The sequence below is a fragment of the Vanacampus margaritifer genome, chromosome 15 (assembly GCF_051991255.1).
Source record: "Vanacampus margaritifer isolate UIUO_Vmar chromosome 15, RoL_Vmar_1.0, whole genome shotgun sequence".
Taxonomy (NCBI): domain Eukaryota; kingdom Metazoa; phylum Chordata; class Actinopteri; order Syngnathiformes; family Syngnathidae; genus Vanacampus; species Vanacampus margaritifer.
Window position 1 is genome coordinate 19646142 of NC_135446.1, and position 17886 is coordinate 19664027.

Here is a 17886-nt window from a genome sequence, read left to right on the forward strand (position 1 = left end):
AAAAATGGGTGGATTTTGCAAACACAATATTAATCTGAATACAATGTTTAGAAGAGTCGGGTATAGAATATATTATTGTAAAGAAACTTTTTGAGTTGACTTGACAACATTCAAGCATTCCATTCACTGGCAACCCAACATACAAACTCACAGCCAAAATAGTCACAAGCGGCTCCCAACTCCCAAAAACTAGTTGCAGAACCGCACACACCGGCTTATGTGACTCACCGCATTTTTCAACACGCAGTCTATGAGCGCAGGTGCTTGTTTATCTGCAGAAAATGACACGAGCTGGTGCCATCATGTGGATTAGGAATGTAAAGCGCATGAGAGTGACACGAGATGGCTTTGATTCATCGGAGCGGGCAGGAAATGAAATGGCAGCGCGGCGAGATTAAAAAGGGGGCACGGGGAGACGCGGCGGCGGCGGCTTTCATTTTCAGACGCTGACCACGGGCCAAAAGAGCTCGAGATTGTTTTCGTCAATGTGGAAGTTGCTCATTTGACTGCGTGGATGTTTGCGTCTAGCCATCGATACACAGAATCGACCTATAGCTGGTAAAAAGAGGAACGGTAAAAGAAAACATGGTAAGAAAAGCACATTTGTCATAGCCGAATGCTAAACGAGCACAAAGGACTTGAACGGCAACGCCGCGCGATTAGCATGCACGCTAATGGAAGACGGTAGAAACACGGCGGAGGCACCGAGAACGCGCACGTCACACATCAATCATGAATGACAACCGCGAGTGTGACGCCGACACGGCAGGAAGTGAGAATTAGTTATTGGCGACCTCATCGGCAAAAAAGCGGATAATGGACTGAAACTTGCCGCTTCTAGTGAGAAACAAAAAAGCCCATCCTCGTTTGCCAACAGCTGGACAAAAGACTAGCAAACAAACAGACAAAACCGACACATGTTTATATTTCAGACCGATAACATTTCGTGCTATAGTAACACTCACACAAATAAGCTAACAACATAGCAGCTAAGGCTAACGCTGCTGTTTACTATGCTTACGCTAGCTTAGCGTTGCTAACGCTGCTGTTTACTATGCTTACGCTAGCTTAGCGTTGCTAACGCTGCTGTTTACTATGCGTACGCTAGCTTAGCATTGCTAACGCTGCTGTTTACTATGCTTACACTAGCTTAGCGTTGCTAACGCTGCTGTTTACTATGCGTACGTTAGCTTAGCGTTGCTAGCGCTGCTGTTTTGTTTGAGCCGGTTATGTGTTCTCTGCACTTATTATCGCGGAAACACACTTTCACGATCGCATTATGAGCGGCCATGTTATGAGAGTCGTGCCTTCGCTCGAGGAACTGAACTCGATGTTATGAATGTGGAGTACGAGTCACCAAAAATCAAACAGGACAGTCAATTTGTGGTCGCCTTCCTAACATAATCACGGCTGCTGAATATTACATTGCAAATCAAGGAATTGCCGTTTGCAGCGCCAGAGCACTTTTTAAGTCAGTAAAAATCAGCCAAATGGAAAAAGAACACCGTCTGATTGACCGCCGAAGCCGTGCGATTCCACAGTTTTGCGCCTCAGTGCTGAATATGACATTACAAATTGGAAATAAACGTAGCAGGTTACACTTTAAAATCAGTAAAAGCCACCGAAACGGAAATAGAACACAGCATGAATGACCCCCGATTGGGCGCGATCCCGCCGTGTTTGCGTGCCGCATATGATTGCCCGCCTCCGCATCTCATTACGGGGACGCAACAGGACAGCGTCTGGCGTGTCCGACGAGCATCCCGACTCTCAGTGGGATGAACTCGTTTGATGGATATTGCGCGCCTCGCGGGAGGGAAGCGTTTGGCAAATATCATCACAAAGCAATTGGACTTTCGGAACTGCTCCGATTTACACCGCCGATTACATAATGGAGACACTTACGATTTGTTCACATGGACACGGGGGTCCTTCCTGCACCAGCTTCACAGTGGCGGCGTTTGCTGAAAGAGACAAAAGGAAACCATTTCAAGATGAAGTCCACGCAACAAGGGCGATTGTAAATCGTGATGAATGTTTTAAATAACACTCGTTGGCCCCGGAGGCAGGCGGGCTTCACTAATTAAGACAATTAATTCCAGCTAACAACCGCTGGCGGGGTAAGACGACTCCCAAATCATCCGTGTCATCCGTGTCGCCGGGAGAGCAACATTCAGGAAGGTTTCTGCGACCATTCAGTCTGATGGATGCGGTCGTCCTTAAACCAGTTTGGTCAAATCACGCCACAAACTACAAGTGAATTCTGCTTTGAGCTTTGCTTGGTCAATCGGTCGGAAATAATTCACTTTTAAATACATGTTTCATGGTCCTTTTTTTTTCTTTTTCTTCGGGGGTTCACGCACCAGGCAGTCCAGTGTCTTTAAACTAATGAACTGGGAGACCAGAGGTGGTCGTTAGGCAAAAGCCGTCACTGCGGGGCTGTTCAAAAGCCTCCAATTAACAGCTGATAGTTGGCTGCAGACGGCAGAAGGCCACCGAGACGCGACGGCGGGCTGCAATGGTGTGGGCGCGACCAACGGCAAATTGTCCGCAATCCATGGACACAAAATACGGCTAGGTTAGGGTATCGGGTTATAAGATTGGTCTACACGGACATTTTGAGAGGTTGGGGTTTGCTTTGTTTGTTTGTTTTGGGGGAGAGGGTTAGGGTTATGCTGTTTTGGGTATATTTATATTTATTTATATTTACATTATATTATTTATTTATATTTTAGGTGTAATGAGTTGAGGGATAGGGTACAGTTTAAGACATGGGTGTCAAACTACGGTCCTGGAGGGCCGCAGTCCTGGTTTTGGAGGTTTCCATTTTCCGACACAAGCTGATTCCAATCAGCAGGATCGTTATCAGGCTTGCTGATGAGCTGATCGCATATCAGCTGTGTTGGAGAAGGGAAACATCCAAAACCTGCAGGACTGGCCCGGTGGGTGGTGGGTGGTGTCTGGCCGGTGCTGGATTTGCACTTCCAGCCAGAGTCGTGAGGCCGTCAGGAGACCCGAGGAAGGACCAAAGGAAAGAAAGGAAAGTGTTTGGTTTAGGTGAACGGTATGGGATTTTTTTTATAGGTTTTAGGTGAATTAATGAATACTCAACCACATACAAAATCAAAAAAAAAAACGAAAAAACTTTTTTTCAAAATAAAAAAAATAAAAAATAAAAAAGGAGAATGTTTAAAAAAAGAGAGAAATGTGAGAAAAAAATGCCTAAAAAAAACCTGCAGGACTGCGGCCCTCCAGGACCGGAGTTTGACACCTATGCTTTAAGACAGTGGTCCTCAACCCTGGTGAACCCAAGCCCTAACCCATGAACCCAATCCCCAAATTAAACCTCCTAGCACTAATCATAATCCTTACCCCAAATATGATCATAATCTCTTAAAGCAGTGGTCCTCAACCCTGATCCTCAGGGACCGGTATCCAGCCTGTTTTCCATGCCTCCCACAGCCAACACAGGTGGAGATCGTTATCAGCCTTCTCCAGAGATTGCTGATTAGCTGATGATATGAATCACCTGTGTTGGCTGTGGGAGGCATGGAAAACAGGCCGGATACCGGTCCCTGAGGATCAGGGTTGAGGACCACTGCTTTAAGAGATTATGATCATATTCGGGGTAAGGATTATGATTAGTGCTAGGAGGTTTAATTTGGGGATTGGGTTCATGGGTTAGGGCTTGGGTTTAGCGGGAATAGATAAGAGTTAGGGTTAGGTGGACAGGGTAAGGTCTGGGCTGGAAGTCAGGGATTAGTGATTGGGGTAAATGGCTCCCGGGTAAGGTTAGTGTAAGAGCGTTGGGGTTCGGGGAGATCAGCTTTGGAGTTGGGGTTGGGCTAAAGGATAGACTATCCTCTGTCTAACCCGAGACTCTATATAACACGTAGCCTTTATTGGCTCAAGGCTAAGCGTTATGAGGTTAGAGCTCACATTTAAATTAGCATTAGCAACATGCTAACAAGATTATGCGAATCACGTGTTTGGGTTGAAAGGCACACAAGAAAATGAGAGCCGTGTCATGACAGACACCGAAGACAATATGAGGCGTTGGCTCGTCTAACAGCGGAGATCTCAGCATCTGTTGATCGGAAAGGAGCGTACAGGAACAATGACGGACGCGTGTTTAACAGCGGGCACAATATCCGGCGTGGAGATATTACACCAGGGAGGGCGGAGCTTTTCATCGTGCCATCCTCTTTCCATTGTCTCCTTTTGTGCGTGCAACTTCCTCGCTGCCTTCCGAGCAGACTGGCAGCCTCCGCAAACAGGCAGGAGGGAAGCGAGGCCCACTTGAACGCCGCTCAAAGACTCTGGCAGGGGGCCGGCGCCGGCGGCGGCGAGGAACGGCCGCGCCAAACCTTTGCACAAGGGCGCTTTCATGTTTGCGCGACGTAATGAAGCCGCCATACGATGATAACCCCCACCCCCCCGCCCCCTCCTCCATCCATCCTCATCTTGGTGTTTACACAGCAAACATTACGCTCAGCTCGTTCCCGCATCCGGAGCGGGTGAGACAACACGACTTTCACCCGTCAATTTGACTAGAGACACTTCAGTCAGTCAAATTGTGGATGTTTTGTCTCCCTACTTACTTTTTTGCTACAAGCTTGCATTCCATTCTAACCCAAGCCCCCCCGTGTACCTGCTCATAAAGATCTGCTGTCTGATAAGCAATCGTTCAGGCATCAGGCATGTTCCAACCTGCGCTAAACAAGCTTTTGAGGCCAATTACCGTAAAAGTGACACCAATTAGAGCCAGACAAATGAGATAAAAACAGATGGCTAAGTCGCTTATGAGCAAAATGAAGGCGCTCGTACCGGCAACACGCCGAAAGGTCCACGGCGGCCGCGTCCCACTGAAGCGCTAGTAAACACTTTTAAGCCGAGCGCACTGAAGACGCATTACAAAGTAGGTCATTGAAATGTGTCCTCTTACGACACGCTTTTTTTCCCCGACTCATCCGACGCTAAGCTAGCACAAAGGCCTTATTAGTATGCCGCCGTTTTCTCGTCGGGGTATTAGCAACAAGCCCACATGAATAATTCTGCCCGTTGAGGCGGCAGGAATTGTTCGATATTTTGCTCGCATTGTTTTTCTTTTTTTTTTTGTAGTCGGGGGTGGTGGAGACCAACCTGCCACTCAACATTTGTCTGTCTCGATGTGAAAACGCGTCGGGATTATTTAGCCCCCCCCCAAAAAAAACAACGAAAAGAAACCGGCTACGGCGTGTCTAATTATACCAATGTTGTCATTGCACTAAATTGGGTGACATTAAACGGCAAAAAAGAAGAAGAAGAAAAAAAAAGAATCCTTCATTATTGAGTTTTTAGGTATCGGGTTTCCTGTTGAACAAAATGAACGGCGAGCGAGCGCAGCCTTTTCATCAAATCTGGCTCTCTTCGTCTTGAATTCAGAAAGCGTTGTGTTTACGTTTAGTTTTGCTAGCTAGAAAGTTGTGCTGAACTAGAATTGCTCATCATTTTTTGAAAATGTTTCGTTTTAATTGAGTTTTTATTATTATGATTGTTATTATCTATTTATTTTTATTTGTCGAGCGCAATATTTGAAAAAGGTCACTTAAGTATTGTGTAATAAAGCTAAGTAAAATACAATTCCAAAATGACTGTTCCCAACTTTCTTCTGTGCGGTCGAACAAAAAAAAAAAAGAAGAAAGAAAATATATAGTTTCGGTTAGTTTTATAAACATAAGAAGTAGCTTCAGTCACATATTTAAAAAAATAATTGTGTTTTTTATTTTGGTAAAAAAAAATATTTACTGTAGTTTTTTGTTGTTGTCATGAACTACAATAACCTCGGTGTAGAATCATTAGTACCAAAACTCAATTTTATTTTTGTATTTCTTTGGAATCAAGAAGTTTTTGTTTTTGCCTTTGGTTTGACGGCCTGACAAATTCATCCGATTCCATTTTTACTTTTATAGGACTCAAGAAAATGATGCAATTGTATATTTTTTTTTAGTACATTTTTGGGGTGATTTAGAAATGTGGCGTGAGGTGGATGATTTCATTTTTTTGTTTTTGGGATCAAGATCCATTTTTGCTATCCAAACCTAAGATGCAGCTTGAGCGCGACCAAAGGACGAATTAATTGCTTAGAAATCAATTTTGCTGTAATCAACGCAACTGCATCGGGGTTGGTGAGTGATGTCTTGTTTTGGTGGTCTGGAGTGCGGCCCTCCATGACCATCTGGGCAGAGTGGAACGCCCTTGAACGCCCCACTCCAATCAGACGGCGTAATGACATTCAGATGGTCTGGCGGCGAGATGATGACACTTTTGCCCTTGGAACGGCCGCCGCGTTTGCGTTTGAAGACCGACTCCAGCTCATCATTTCTATTTATTTTTTTATATTTTTTTGGGAGACACATGACTGCATCTTTAGCGGCGTGGCGAGGTAAGATGACTTTTGCATAAACTGAAGGCCCCCACGGTTTATCGGAGGAGACAAGCATGACCACGCCTGATGCGGCGGAGACCTCCTCCTCCTCCACGGGGAGGCTGACCCACTTTACGCCTGGCATCCATCAAAAAGACGCTTTCGTTTAAAAGCATCCCAACTCGCAGGTGTCGAGGAGAAATTGCACAGAGCAAACATGGAATGCAGGAAACCAGGTCTAAACGTTGCCGCCAGTGAATTGTCGACTGAGCCACATGCTGCTTCACCAAGGTATTATCCGAACGCCGTAACGTGTTTTTGCGGATTTCTTTGTTATCGTGCTAATGCTAGGCTAGTGGCGGATATTTGAAAAAGAGCAATCATGCACATATTTGCTGTTTTAGCGTTCCAAAATTGACCTGTTAGCTGGAAAAACTCACCTATTTGCGGTTTTGTGCAAGGCCTAAAGATAACCCCAAAGCCCTGATAGTCATTGCTGTATGACATACGTTAAGTAAAAATAATAATAATAAAAAATCATATGTGTAAGCAATTTGCCATTAAATGTAATTTTATAAGCTGTTGTGGGATCGTAGTTTGTGACATTTAACATCCATAAATTATCTCATTTTTTAAAATTGTTCTAATTACGCAAATGCTGCATGTGTCACACATAATTAAGAGTTTTCTCCTAATAGCTTGTTATGAATATTTGCAGGGTGAAATTAGCACGCGCGTGCTATTAAATGTCAGCTGCACGACGAAATCAATCGGATTTCCTTCCAACGGACGAGCGTAAAATGGCAAATGTATCCTGATAATCCTAAAAATACGACGCCGGCCGGCCGGCCGGGCCGGCCTGCCTGAGGTCGGCTTTTGTGCGTCAGAAGCAGCTCGCCGTCGTTAGACTTGCTTTAATTGAGTTTGTGTGACGAGCACATGGCCCGAGCGCGGGCGCACATTTGGCTGCAAAGTACACGGCAATTAAATTACGTGCGCACGCAAACCTTGTTTGCGAGCGACTGCCTTGGGACGGGAATGCTTCAAGGAGACATGCACTATTATAGAAAATTGACTTTTTAATGTTTGGCTACAAATAGTTGGATCTCTGGAACAAGTTCCAAAAATGCAAAGAACCACCCTGTCGAAGCCAAAAGGTAAGCAGAGCTGCAGTGTTAGCAGCATTTGTTTCTGATGATAATCTTAGGACAATTTCAGACTAAGTTGTCTACGTATGCATAAAATATAAATCACACTTTATATATCGTCATATGTGTGGTAAGTAAGTAAAAAAACAATAAGTAAAAAAAAAAGAAAATACAAATCAAAGTTAGCAAAGATTGGACGGGAAAAAAGCCAGATGGACTTTGATCACAGCAACGTATTAGCTATTCTGAGCTCGCTATGCGGTTTGATGACCTTTCGTGCCTCATTAAAAGAGTCGCCGCCGCCGCCGCCGTTGTCTCGTCAAAGCCGACAAAAAAAACGGAGCGACGTCGTGACGGCTCCGGCCGAGATGTCAAGACGGCGTCGGCTCCTTATTCTGACTTTTCCCCTTTTGACGGAGAGAGGAAGAAAAAAAAAAAGAGCGGTGGATGAATAACAACGTTGGATGGAGGTTAATGGCCGTCAATCAAAGCGGCCAAAGTCTCTGTGATGGAAAGGAAAAGGTGCTTCGCCCGGCGGGGTCGCTGGAGTCGTACCTGGAATATCATCATTGGCGTCGTGCCTGCCTGCCTCAGTGAGAAGGCGGGTCGAAAACATTAGCACAGCTCATTTAAAAGTGACATATTATGGTGGGAAAACTGCCTCTTAATTACTTGCTTTCATACATAGGTTGCTGGGTCATATCCAAAAGGTAAGCAGAGCTGCAGGTAACCGGAAGGTCAGCTGTTCGATCCCCGCTCTGCCCAAGTTATGTGTCGTGGTGTCCTTGGGCAAGGCACTTCACACACATTGCCTCCAGTGCTACTCACACTGGTGTATGGAAGGTGCGAATGTTTGGTGGTGGTGGGAGGGGCCGCAGGAGCAAACTGGCCCTGTGAATGTTTGAGTACACGAAAAATATATCCATTCCATTGTAAAGTGTCTTTGAGTGTCTAGAAAAAGCGCTATATAAATCGGATTCATTATTATTATGATTGTCAAGAGGTATTTGAGCGACATTCATTGACAACCTTTCGTTGAGTGATGAAGCGCTGTCTCCAAGAGTGAAAAACACAATCCAATCTGCCTTCATTTCAACAACTTTCCCTAAATTTGGTTAATTCAAATCATTACAGATAGAAAAAAAAAAATGTATATAGTTAATTAAAATCTTACAGTAGCAAAAGTAAACATGCTTATGGACACATTTTCCCTAAATTTGGTCAGTTAAAATAATTACAATTAAAAAAATTATAATTATATCTCTTAAAAATATTAGCAAAAATAAACACGTTTATGGATTTTTTTTGACTAAATTTAATTAATATTAAACACAATAAAACTGAATTAAATTACATAATATTAAATTCAATTTTTTTAAATTAATACATCTATGAAAAATAAACAAATTTACAAATGATGTGAACATATTCACTGCAAATTCACCTTTTTTGTGGATTTTTTTGGACCCTATATCCTGTTATTTGCTTATTTTTTAACCTGATCCTCCACTTATTTGCATTTTTTTTCCCCTCCAATTGCAATTATACAAAACAGACACAGATTTTTGCTATTCTATGTCGGGCTTGGTTCTATCCGGCACCAAATGCAGGTGTTAGGTTAATTAATTTATTTAGTATAAATATATATATTTTCAAAAATCATAAAATAGACCATCATACGTATAGCCTACATCCATTGTCATTTATTAAATAATTTATTAACTCGTTCACTGCTATTGCCGGCTTATAAATGTTGAAGATCCATTTTAACTGGGCAGGCAATGAATGAGTTAATTAGAACATCAACTTTAATTCAAATTAAAAGATGAGAATGAATCCTTTTATTGTGAAAATGATTATTTTATTCCTATGACTGATTTGGCCGACCTGTCCGTTTTCAATCAAAGCAAACGCGACATTTGAACCCAAAAGCTTGCCCACTTGAGCCATAAGTGTTCTCGTCAGACCGCGTTACATTAGCCCGAAAGTTGCAACCAGGGGCTCCTAAGACTGGCCCAGGGTCCTCACAAGGATGAGCAGTAAGCATTAAGGAGCAAAATAAATAAATAAATAAAATAAGAGCCGAGCGCAATCAGCCTCCCTAGTTTGTAATTTTCTCGTTTCCTGCGTCTAACGGCATGCAAATGTAATTTATGCGGCGGCGGCGGCCCACCCGGACATTTGCATGTGCAAATTGGAGGGGTGAGATTGAAGGAGCGGCTCGTACTGTACCCGTAAGACATTCATATTCATCGCTTTATTTTGGAGGCTTGACGGCACGACGCCGCGTCGGCCGGCATTTTATTGAAACGGTAAACACATTTGGGCGCCGCTGTTCAGCCGCAAAGTGATCGTGGAAGGGCTAACATGCTATCAAGTGGGCTGAAGTGCGCGCCACGCTGGGAACCCAATTTCGGACAAAGCGAACCGGGGACCTCTCCTAAGCATGTTGAGATCATTGATAGTCCACTTGTCGTTTTGTTGGGTCGTAGCGTTTTATAACGTGCCAGGAAACAGTAGAGGGCGCTGTTCATTCAGTCGGTTCGTCTCTCGCAGAAACAGAAAATGACATAAATATATGTTCATATTACAGACTGATGGAGTGAGGTTCCCCCAGGCGAGAGAACATAATGCCTCAATTTTGCAAGTTAACTTTCCTTTACGACTTGTAAACTAGCCAATGTAAACTAATTTGAGGTTTTAAAAGGTTTACGACAGACTGGTGTAAAATGAAAGCAGCGAGGTTCCCCAATTTGGCAAAATTAGCATGTCATTCCATATTGTTTTCAAACATGTTTATATTTTTAGGCAGGAATGAGTAGGCTAGATTTGATTTAGCTTAGAGCCTCAGCTGAGTGATAAAGAGCATTTGTTTAAATCTTGTAAATGTGAAAGGAGTGAGGTTCCCGTGGTTGAAAAGTTAGCATGTCACTACTTAGCTTTTTGGGACTGCCACACAACCATTTTTTTCAACATTTTCACATGATTTTACTGTCATTTTTTATTTGATTCCACTTGGATCATATTGGGTTAGCTCAGAGTATCAGGTGCCATTTTCTTCCACTTTTACACAACTTTCTAAGCTACCTTAAGCAATAAAAAGAAGACAATTTGTTGTAAACGTGACTGTTCGCAACACAGAATTATATGAAGCAAATGGAGTTCGGTTCCCACAGCTGTAAAGTTAGCATGTCACTAACTTTAGCAGCTTGGGACCGTCAGACAACCGTTTAACATTTTCGCATGCTTTTACTGTTCTTTCTTTTCTTACACTCGGGTTATCAGTTTAGCTCAGATCCTCAGGTGCTGTCATCTGCCGCTTTGACACAACTTCGTAAACTACTTTAAGCGATAAAGAACAGAATTTGTTGTAAATGTTGTAATTAATTACAACACAAAATGATATCAAGCAAATGGAGTTCGGTTCCCACATCTGCAAAGGTAGCATGTAACTAACTTTGGCAGCTTGGGACTGTCAGACAACTATTTTCAGTATTTCTTTTACTGCTGCCAAACGATGAATTTAAACTAATTGATCGCAGAATCTTTCGCAATTAATCACGATTAATTAATTAAAGGCGTACAAATATGTAAAGTATAACAAAGTGCGCAAATTACTTTAGAGTTCTCCAACAAGCATCAAGCAAGTAAATCGGAACGTAAAACTACCTCAAGTCCATTTTTATTCATCTTCCCGCCAAGATTGGCCACACACTGACTTAACTGAGTTAATTTTTGACTCTTTAATGAAATTTAAATTAATCTCCAGAGTTAACGCTTCAATTTTGACAGCCCTAATCTCTTTATTTTGTTATACTTGGCTCGTTAGCTTAGCTCAGAGCCTCAGCTTTTAAACGACTGCGTAAACAACAAAAGTCAATGATTTTGATTTGGAAGTTTCTTGTTAATATTAAACAAGAAATACGATCTCCAACCCGGGTGTGTTTAATGGAGCGAGGTTCCCCAGGCTGGCAAAGTTAGCACGTCAACGGCGCCACTGTTTTCAACTTGACTTTGTTCCACTTGGCTAGCGCATTTGAATGTATTTAGCGTCGGGCCTCAGGCGAAGCTGCTTTTTTCCGTTCCACTTATTTGCTTGAAACGAGGCGCTCTGCCCAAAACGATGAACAAAAAGGTTTATAAATAATCATTAAGGATTCTTCCCGGGGCCGAGCGAGCGCAGGAAATAGAAAAAGGCCGAGCGGCGCGTTAGCGCTGATGGAGGTCACAAATACAGATGTGCACCGGCGCTGTCTCCTTTGAGCCGCGTTGACGCGTGATTGATGCCGGCGATCGAGCGGCTGGCGGGAAAGGTTGACGCCGTGACCGATGATGCGTCGGCGCGGGAAGTCGAGGTATGATCGATGGCGTGATGAATTTTGGCGAAATTTAGGTCAGCGCGGAGTTAGCGCCGCCGAGCCGAGTGAAGAGTCTGGCGCCGACTCTGCAGATGAGCGCCCACCTGATTCACGCGCCCGCCTCCCCCCGGGACCAACAACAGCTGGCCGAGGCGCGTTTATTACTTCGACATTACGCACAAGCGCTCGCCATTATCATGGCGGGAATCCATCATTTAACAACGGACAACAAAGGAAACCAGATCAGTCCTGGCTTACACTAACAGAACTTCACATTTTCTTTTCCTTCCATCATCTGACACATTTGCAGCACAAAAGAAAATTTGACGTTTCAGATACAGATGTGGCCCCCTCGGAATTTTATACGCAGGGGGGGAAAAAACACGCAAACACAGCTGCCACGGTTGCGGCATTTGCCGTCAAATTGGCGAGGATGGCGAGCGGCCACGCGGAAAAAGTCCACCTCACCTTTTCCCGGCGGAGGCATTTGGCTGCGTGGGTGAGGCGGCAGGAGAACATTTGCGTGCGTGCGTGACCTAGAAAAGCGCGTTGCGCCAGTTGCGAGCGCTTGGGCAACAAACATGGCGCGCGGTATAAATCACTTGCGGGAATAATTACGCGGCAGGAGCAGAAACATGAAAAGCCCATCAAGTGTCGTCTGACCTCCCGTGCAGCAGGTGGCGCTGCAGTGATGATCATAAAGCAGGCTGTGGGAAATTGGCCGACTCACTTTACTTCTTAATCCAGTTACTTAACAAAGAGCGCAATATTAAGCTTGGATGAGCCACATGCTGCTTCACCAAAGATGCTATTATGGTAGCAGGCTGCTCTGGTGAACTGGAATAATAGGCGGGCCGGTACTGAGACACTCAAGAGACTGTTTAAATGCCTTGCTATGTGCCGCTGTTTTGGTTAGCAAAAGAGTTCAACTGAATGAGCAATTCGCATTATCAAGACTCATGAATACATTTTTTAATGATATATTCCTTCTTTTTAAATTCATTTTTAATCATGTAGCTCATTTAAATTGATTTATGGCAAAGACATAGGGTTAGTTAGTTGAGTTAATTATAATTTCACTAATTGAAAATTACATTTACAACAATAATAACTTGTAGATAATAATACAAAGGTAAAAAAAACAGCATTTTACTAACTTAAATGCATTTAAATAATTAATTTCCATTTAATTATGCGGTATCAAAAAAAACAAACATTTTATGACAGTAAAAAATTCTGAAGTAAAATTAGATTAATATAAAACAATATATTTAATAAATTGTGAATTACGTATAAATGAATTACGCATACTAATAACCAAATGTGACCCTTGAGAAGACGTTAGCATTAGCATAGCATTATCCCCTTTGCGAAGATCCAATCTACAAGCGACACTTGCTTCCGTGACTTCTGGTCGACGGGGAACGTTGGCGAGCGCAAAAGGCAAACGCCTCCGCGCGGATGGCGGGGGTGACGCTTTAACCTTTAAACACAAAAAAGACCGGCGGCGACCCATGAAGCGGCCGCCGCCTCCGCCAGCCAGCCCGACCGACCGACAATGACCACGTCGGCCACGGAACAGAACACGCTCGCATCCAGCGCCTCGTCGGCGCTCGCTGCCAAATGTTTGCGTCGCCTGCTGCCCTTTTCAATTATTAACGCGCTTGTTACGTGACAGCTTGCGGACGGCGTGCTGTGCAATAAATATTCCATTGTGTCGCCATCCGCCGCAAATCCTCGCAGCAATTAACATTTCGATAAACTAGCAGAGTGGCTGTCTTGTAATCACGATCCCGCCCGAGACGATTGAAATCTGCCGGCTTAATAAAGCCTGTTGGCAGTCAAGAGGTTAACGTTCCCCGGCGATTACGTGCGTCTGCGGCTTTGCCGTCCATATTCACGGTAATCGTTCAAACGTCTACGAGGAGCGACGGCGGCCGGCGCACGTCTCCCATCAAGGCCGATTAGGCGGCCGGCTTGGGATGTTCGGGGGATGCGCCCGTGCCCGTTTGGGCCAGATTAGGCATGCTTGTTTGGCCCCGGCCTCTGTTTGGAGCACGCCTGCTTGTTGTTCAATACACGGCATTAGCGCTAAGTGAGGAGAATGGATGCAGACAGACCGCGCGCACGCACACACTCAACACACGAACACACACACAACACACGCACGTCAGAGCTGCTCACGGTCAAACGTTTGCTTAACGTCAATGGGCCGAACACGACTCCGCATCACGTGATTTCTTTAGCTGATGCCGGGGATTTGGATCCATACGGTCTGATCAGTGGCGCTAATGGGCCCAAAAGCGAGGCAAACACCGGTGCGAGTAAACTACGACATGGAAATGATCCAATTTCACTTCATTGGTCTGTAAATGGTTTGTCTCGAAGTGTCATTCAAAGTGTTTCATTTAAACGAGGGGTGTCAACATTAAATGTGTTAATTTGGAGTTCATTAAAGTTATTTCTTATTTCTTCTTTTCGGCGTTTTGTTTTTTAGCCAAGCATTTCTCATTTTCAGTTTTCAGATTCGGACAAAATTTTCCATTTCGGTACATCCCTAATGTTAAGAGTAAAAAAAAACATTTTATTGTACATTTAAAACAGATATAAACTGCAATTAACTCATTTACTCCCCAAAACGTAGAAATACATTCTATTGTGATTTTTTTAACCATGCTCCCAAAGACATATTTATACGTTTTTTATGTTGTTTTATGCTAAAGCATACAGAAGGCTTTGATGCAGCCTCTGAACTGAAGAGATTGGTTGAAGCAATGGTAGCTATTACAAATACGGCCAGCAGGTGGCAGCACAGTATAAGAGATCAACCAGGGCCTTATTGCAAAAAGCTCTTTCCCCAAACTAACACATTTGTGAATAATGATGAAACTTAGCTATATCCTAATGCTAACGGCTTCAAAACTGAAACAAAACTGAAATTTACTTTTTTTTTTCCTGATGAAAGAAGAAACTCTAATCTTTCTTTTGGTAGGTTCCATGTTTTTATAGCAATAAAACACAATATTCAATGGGTTGCTTCAGTGAAAATGAGTTAATTGTGAGTTAACTATTGAAGTCATGCGATTAATTACGATTACAAATTTTGAATCGCCCGACAACCCTAGTTTAAAGTGAATTAACATTTACGAGATACTACAGAGCGCTAAGGCTATTTTGTACAAGCCCTACTTGATAAATAATTGCCATTTTCTTCCTCCTCTCGCCGCAAGTGTGAGCATCCTATTAAAAAGTGATCTTCTCATTAGCTTACAGCTGAGAAAAGTGCTTTTACTCTGCGCTTATCATTCCATCCTCATCCCTGGTGGGGGGGGGGGGGGGGCCTTCAAAGTGACCTTGAACCCTCAGGAAAATCTATGCCGCGCGTCTGAGTGCCTCAATTCGCCGCGACCAGAGATAACACTTGTACGCCGCGCTGCTAAACGGGGGGAGATCGATGCGCCCACGTATAGATTCGGGGGGGGGGGGGGGGGGGGCTTATCTCATGGCGACTTACACGCCAGCTGAGTGGAATTAGACGAGGACATATTTAACCTTACATGTGAGCCGGCACTAAAAACGACTGCTAAGGGGGTTTTGGGGGGGATAGTTCAAGGTGGTCTTTCGTGCTCCGACACTCCGGACAGAAAACGGCGCCGTCTCTGCTCTCCACGGCCCGTCAATCTCCGTTCAAGTCGCGTGAGCGGATGAAAAGCCGATCCACGCCAGCGCTCGCTCATTCATCAGCGGTCGCCCGCCAACGCGACATTTTCCGTTCTCCACTCGGCTCGCAAATCCAATCGAGCCCCGGACAGTCATTAGCCGTCCTCTTCAGACAGTCAGCGTCTATTTAATCAGAAGACGCTACAACTTGGATCAAGTTGATGAAATTAGCCATGAAATCCAGCAGGGTTGAGTCGGCGGAAGTCCAAACGTGACGAAACCGCACCAAAAAGGGCGACAAAATCGGTAACTGCCAAATGCTGCTCGACAACATTTGCTGCTCTTTGCATTGGAAAGAAAACAATCGGATCATATGGTGGCGGCCATTTGACGCTTAGGCTAGCTAGCGCAACTAGAAGCGGCTTTTCTCGCTACGTTTTCCAGGATCCATGTCAAGATGCTACGACGACGTAATAGGGTCACGTATAAATATATTTTTAGAGGGTGGGGCCAATATTCAGAGAAAAAACACGCAAATTTGCAACTTCATTAAGTAGTGAATTTGCGAGAAAAAAAAACGTGTAAATTTGCGACTATATAAAGTGGCAAATTTGCTACTTTATAAAGTGGTAAATTTGTAAGATTTTTTTTTTTATATATTTGCGACTTTATAAAGTACATTTGGGAGAGAAAAAAACTCGTAAATTTGCAATTTTAAAAGTGGCAAATTTGCAAGTTTATAAAGTGGTAAATTTGCAAGAAAAAAACTTGTAAATTTGCAACATTATGAAGTGATACATTTGCGAGGGAAAAAAAACTCGTAAATTGGCGACTTTATAAAGTAAATTTGCGGGGGAAAAACGTGTAAATTTGCAAGAAAAACACATGTAAATTTGCAAGAAAAAAACGTGTAAATTTGCGACTTTATAAAGTAAATTTGCGAGAGTGAAAAACTTGTAAATTTGCAATTTTAAAAGTGGCAAATTTGCGACTTTATAAAGTGGTAAATTTGCGACATTATGAAGTGATACATTTGCGAGGGAAAAAAAAACTCATAAATTTGAGACTTTATAAAGTGGCAAATTTGCGACTTTATAAAGTAAATTTGCGGGGGGAAAACGTGTAAATTTGCAAGAAAAAAACGTGTAAATTTGCGACTTTACAAAGTGGTAAATTTGCAACTATGAAGTGGCTAACTTGCCACTTTATTAAGTGGCAAAATTTGCAGGAAAAAAAACGGTAAATTTGCAAATTGCAGGAATAAAACAGGTCCATTCGCAAATTGGCCCTCCCAAAAAAGTAAAAATAAAAATAAATATATATATATATATATATATATATATTTATACGTAGCCCTAATACACCATCATAAGATGCCGACATCTTGCCTCGTTTTACTTACTGACGCGACTATGCAAAATCCAAGCTAGCAAGTGGGCTACGACAATCTTCCAAAAATGGCCCAATTGTCGCTAACGATTATCCAGAGCGATTATCCTGTTGTGTTGGCAGCGATTTTTAAGATCGGGACCGCCATTCCTATAAATCAAACCTGTTCTAACCTTTTTACAACGGCAAATCCTCCGCCGTTGAGAAACGGAACCTCATTGATGTTGAGCGACCGGTCAAGCTCATTAGCGCCGTGGTAAAGAGCGGTCGCGCCTTCAAAGGTGCGAGCCGCTTTTGATTTCGCATTTTCCGCCTAATGAACATTCGGCGGAGCGAGCCCTCGCCGACCTTGGCAGAAAATCATTTTACGGCGAATTGCGCGAGGACGGGACGCTTTTTTTTTTTTGGGGACCTGGCGCGATTTCACGGCGCGTTGGCCCGTGCTCCATTTGGGAGTCGTCATTTTTCTCTCGCTCGCTCGCCTGGTGAGCGAGCGAGTGTGATTATCTTTTGTTTGTCAGCGGAGAGTTGTCATGGAAATTCAGCCTTTAAAAGGGAAGCAACAGAATCTTTTGTGCTGGTTGCGCTGATTCACGCGTGCGCTTTTTGGTCTGGAAATGTAAAAATCTGTGATGGGAGAAAACGAGTGATACCGCGAAGGCCGCCTCCGTGGGGGAAAACACGCTTGAAAATTCACCGGCCGTGCGTGCAAAATGGAAATGTTGACATTTTTCTGGGGGTTTTCACGCGCGTCTTTCCTGTCCTGTTTTGGATGTCCGTCCCCCCCCCCCCACCCCCACCCGTCCTGTTTTTGATGCCACCTCCCCCCCCCCGGTCCCGTCCTGTCCTATTATTCGCCGATTCATAATTGATGACTACATTATAATTGTTTCTATAATTGACTCCACATTGTGCGGGCTCGCAG

At 43.7% G+C, this 17886-nt stretch overlaps 1 protein-coding gene across 3 annotated transcripts in view; it reads right to left on the minus strand.

Annotated features, from left to right (window-relative positions):
- Positions 1 to 17886, minus strand: part of syt1a (synaptotagmin Ia) — an 86831-nt gene that overhangs the window by 59658 nt on the left and 9287 nt on the right. For all 3 annotated transcript variants that reach the window (XM_077545588.1, XM_077545586.1, XM_077545589.1), the window contains exon 2: positions 1906 to 1964. The gene's annotated coding sequence lies outside the window, so the exon portion shown is untranslated. The remainder of the gene's footprint in view (positions 1 to 1905; positions 1965 to 17886) is intronic.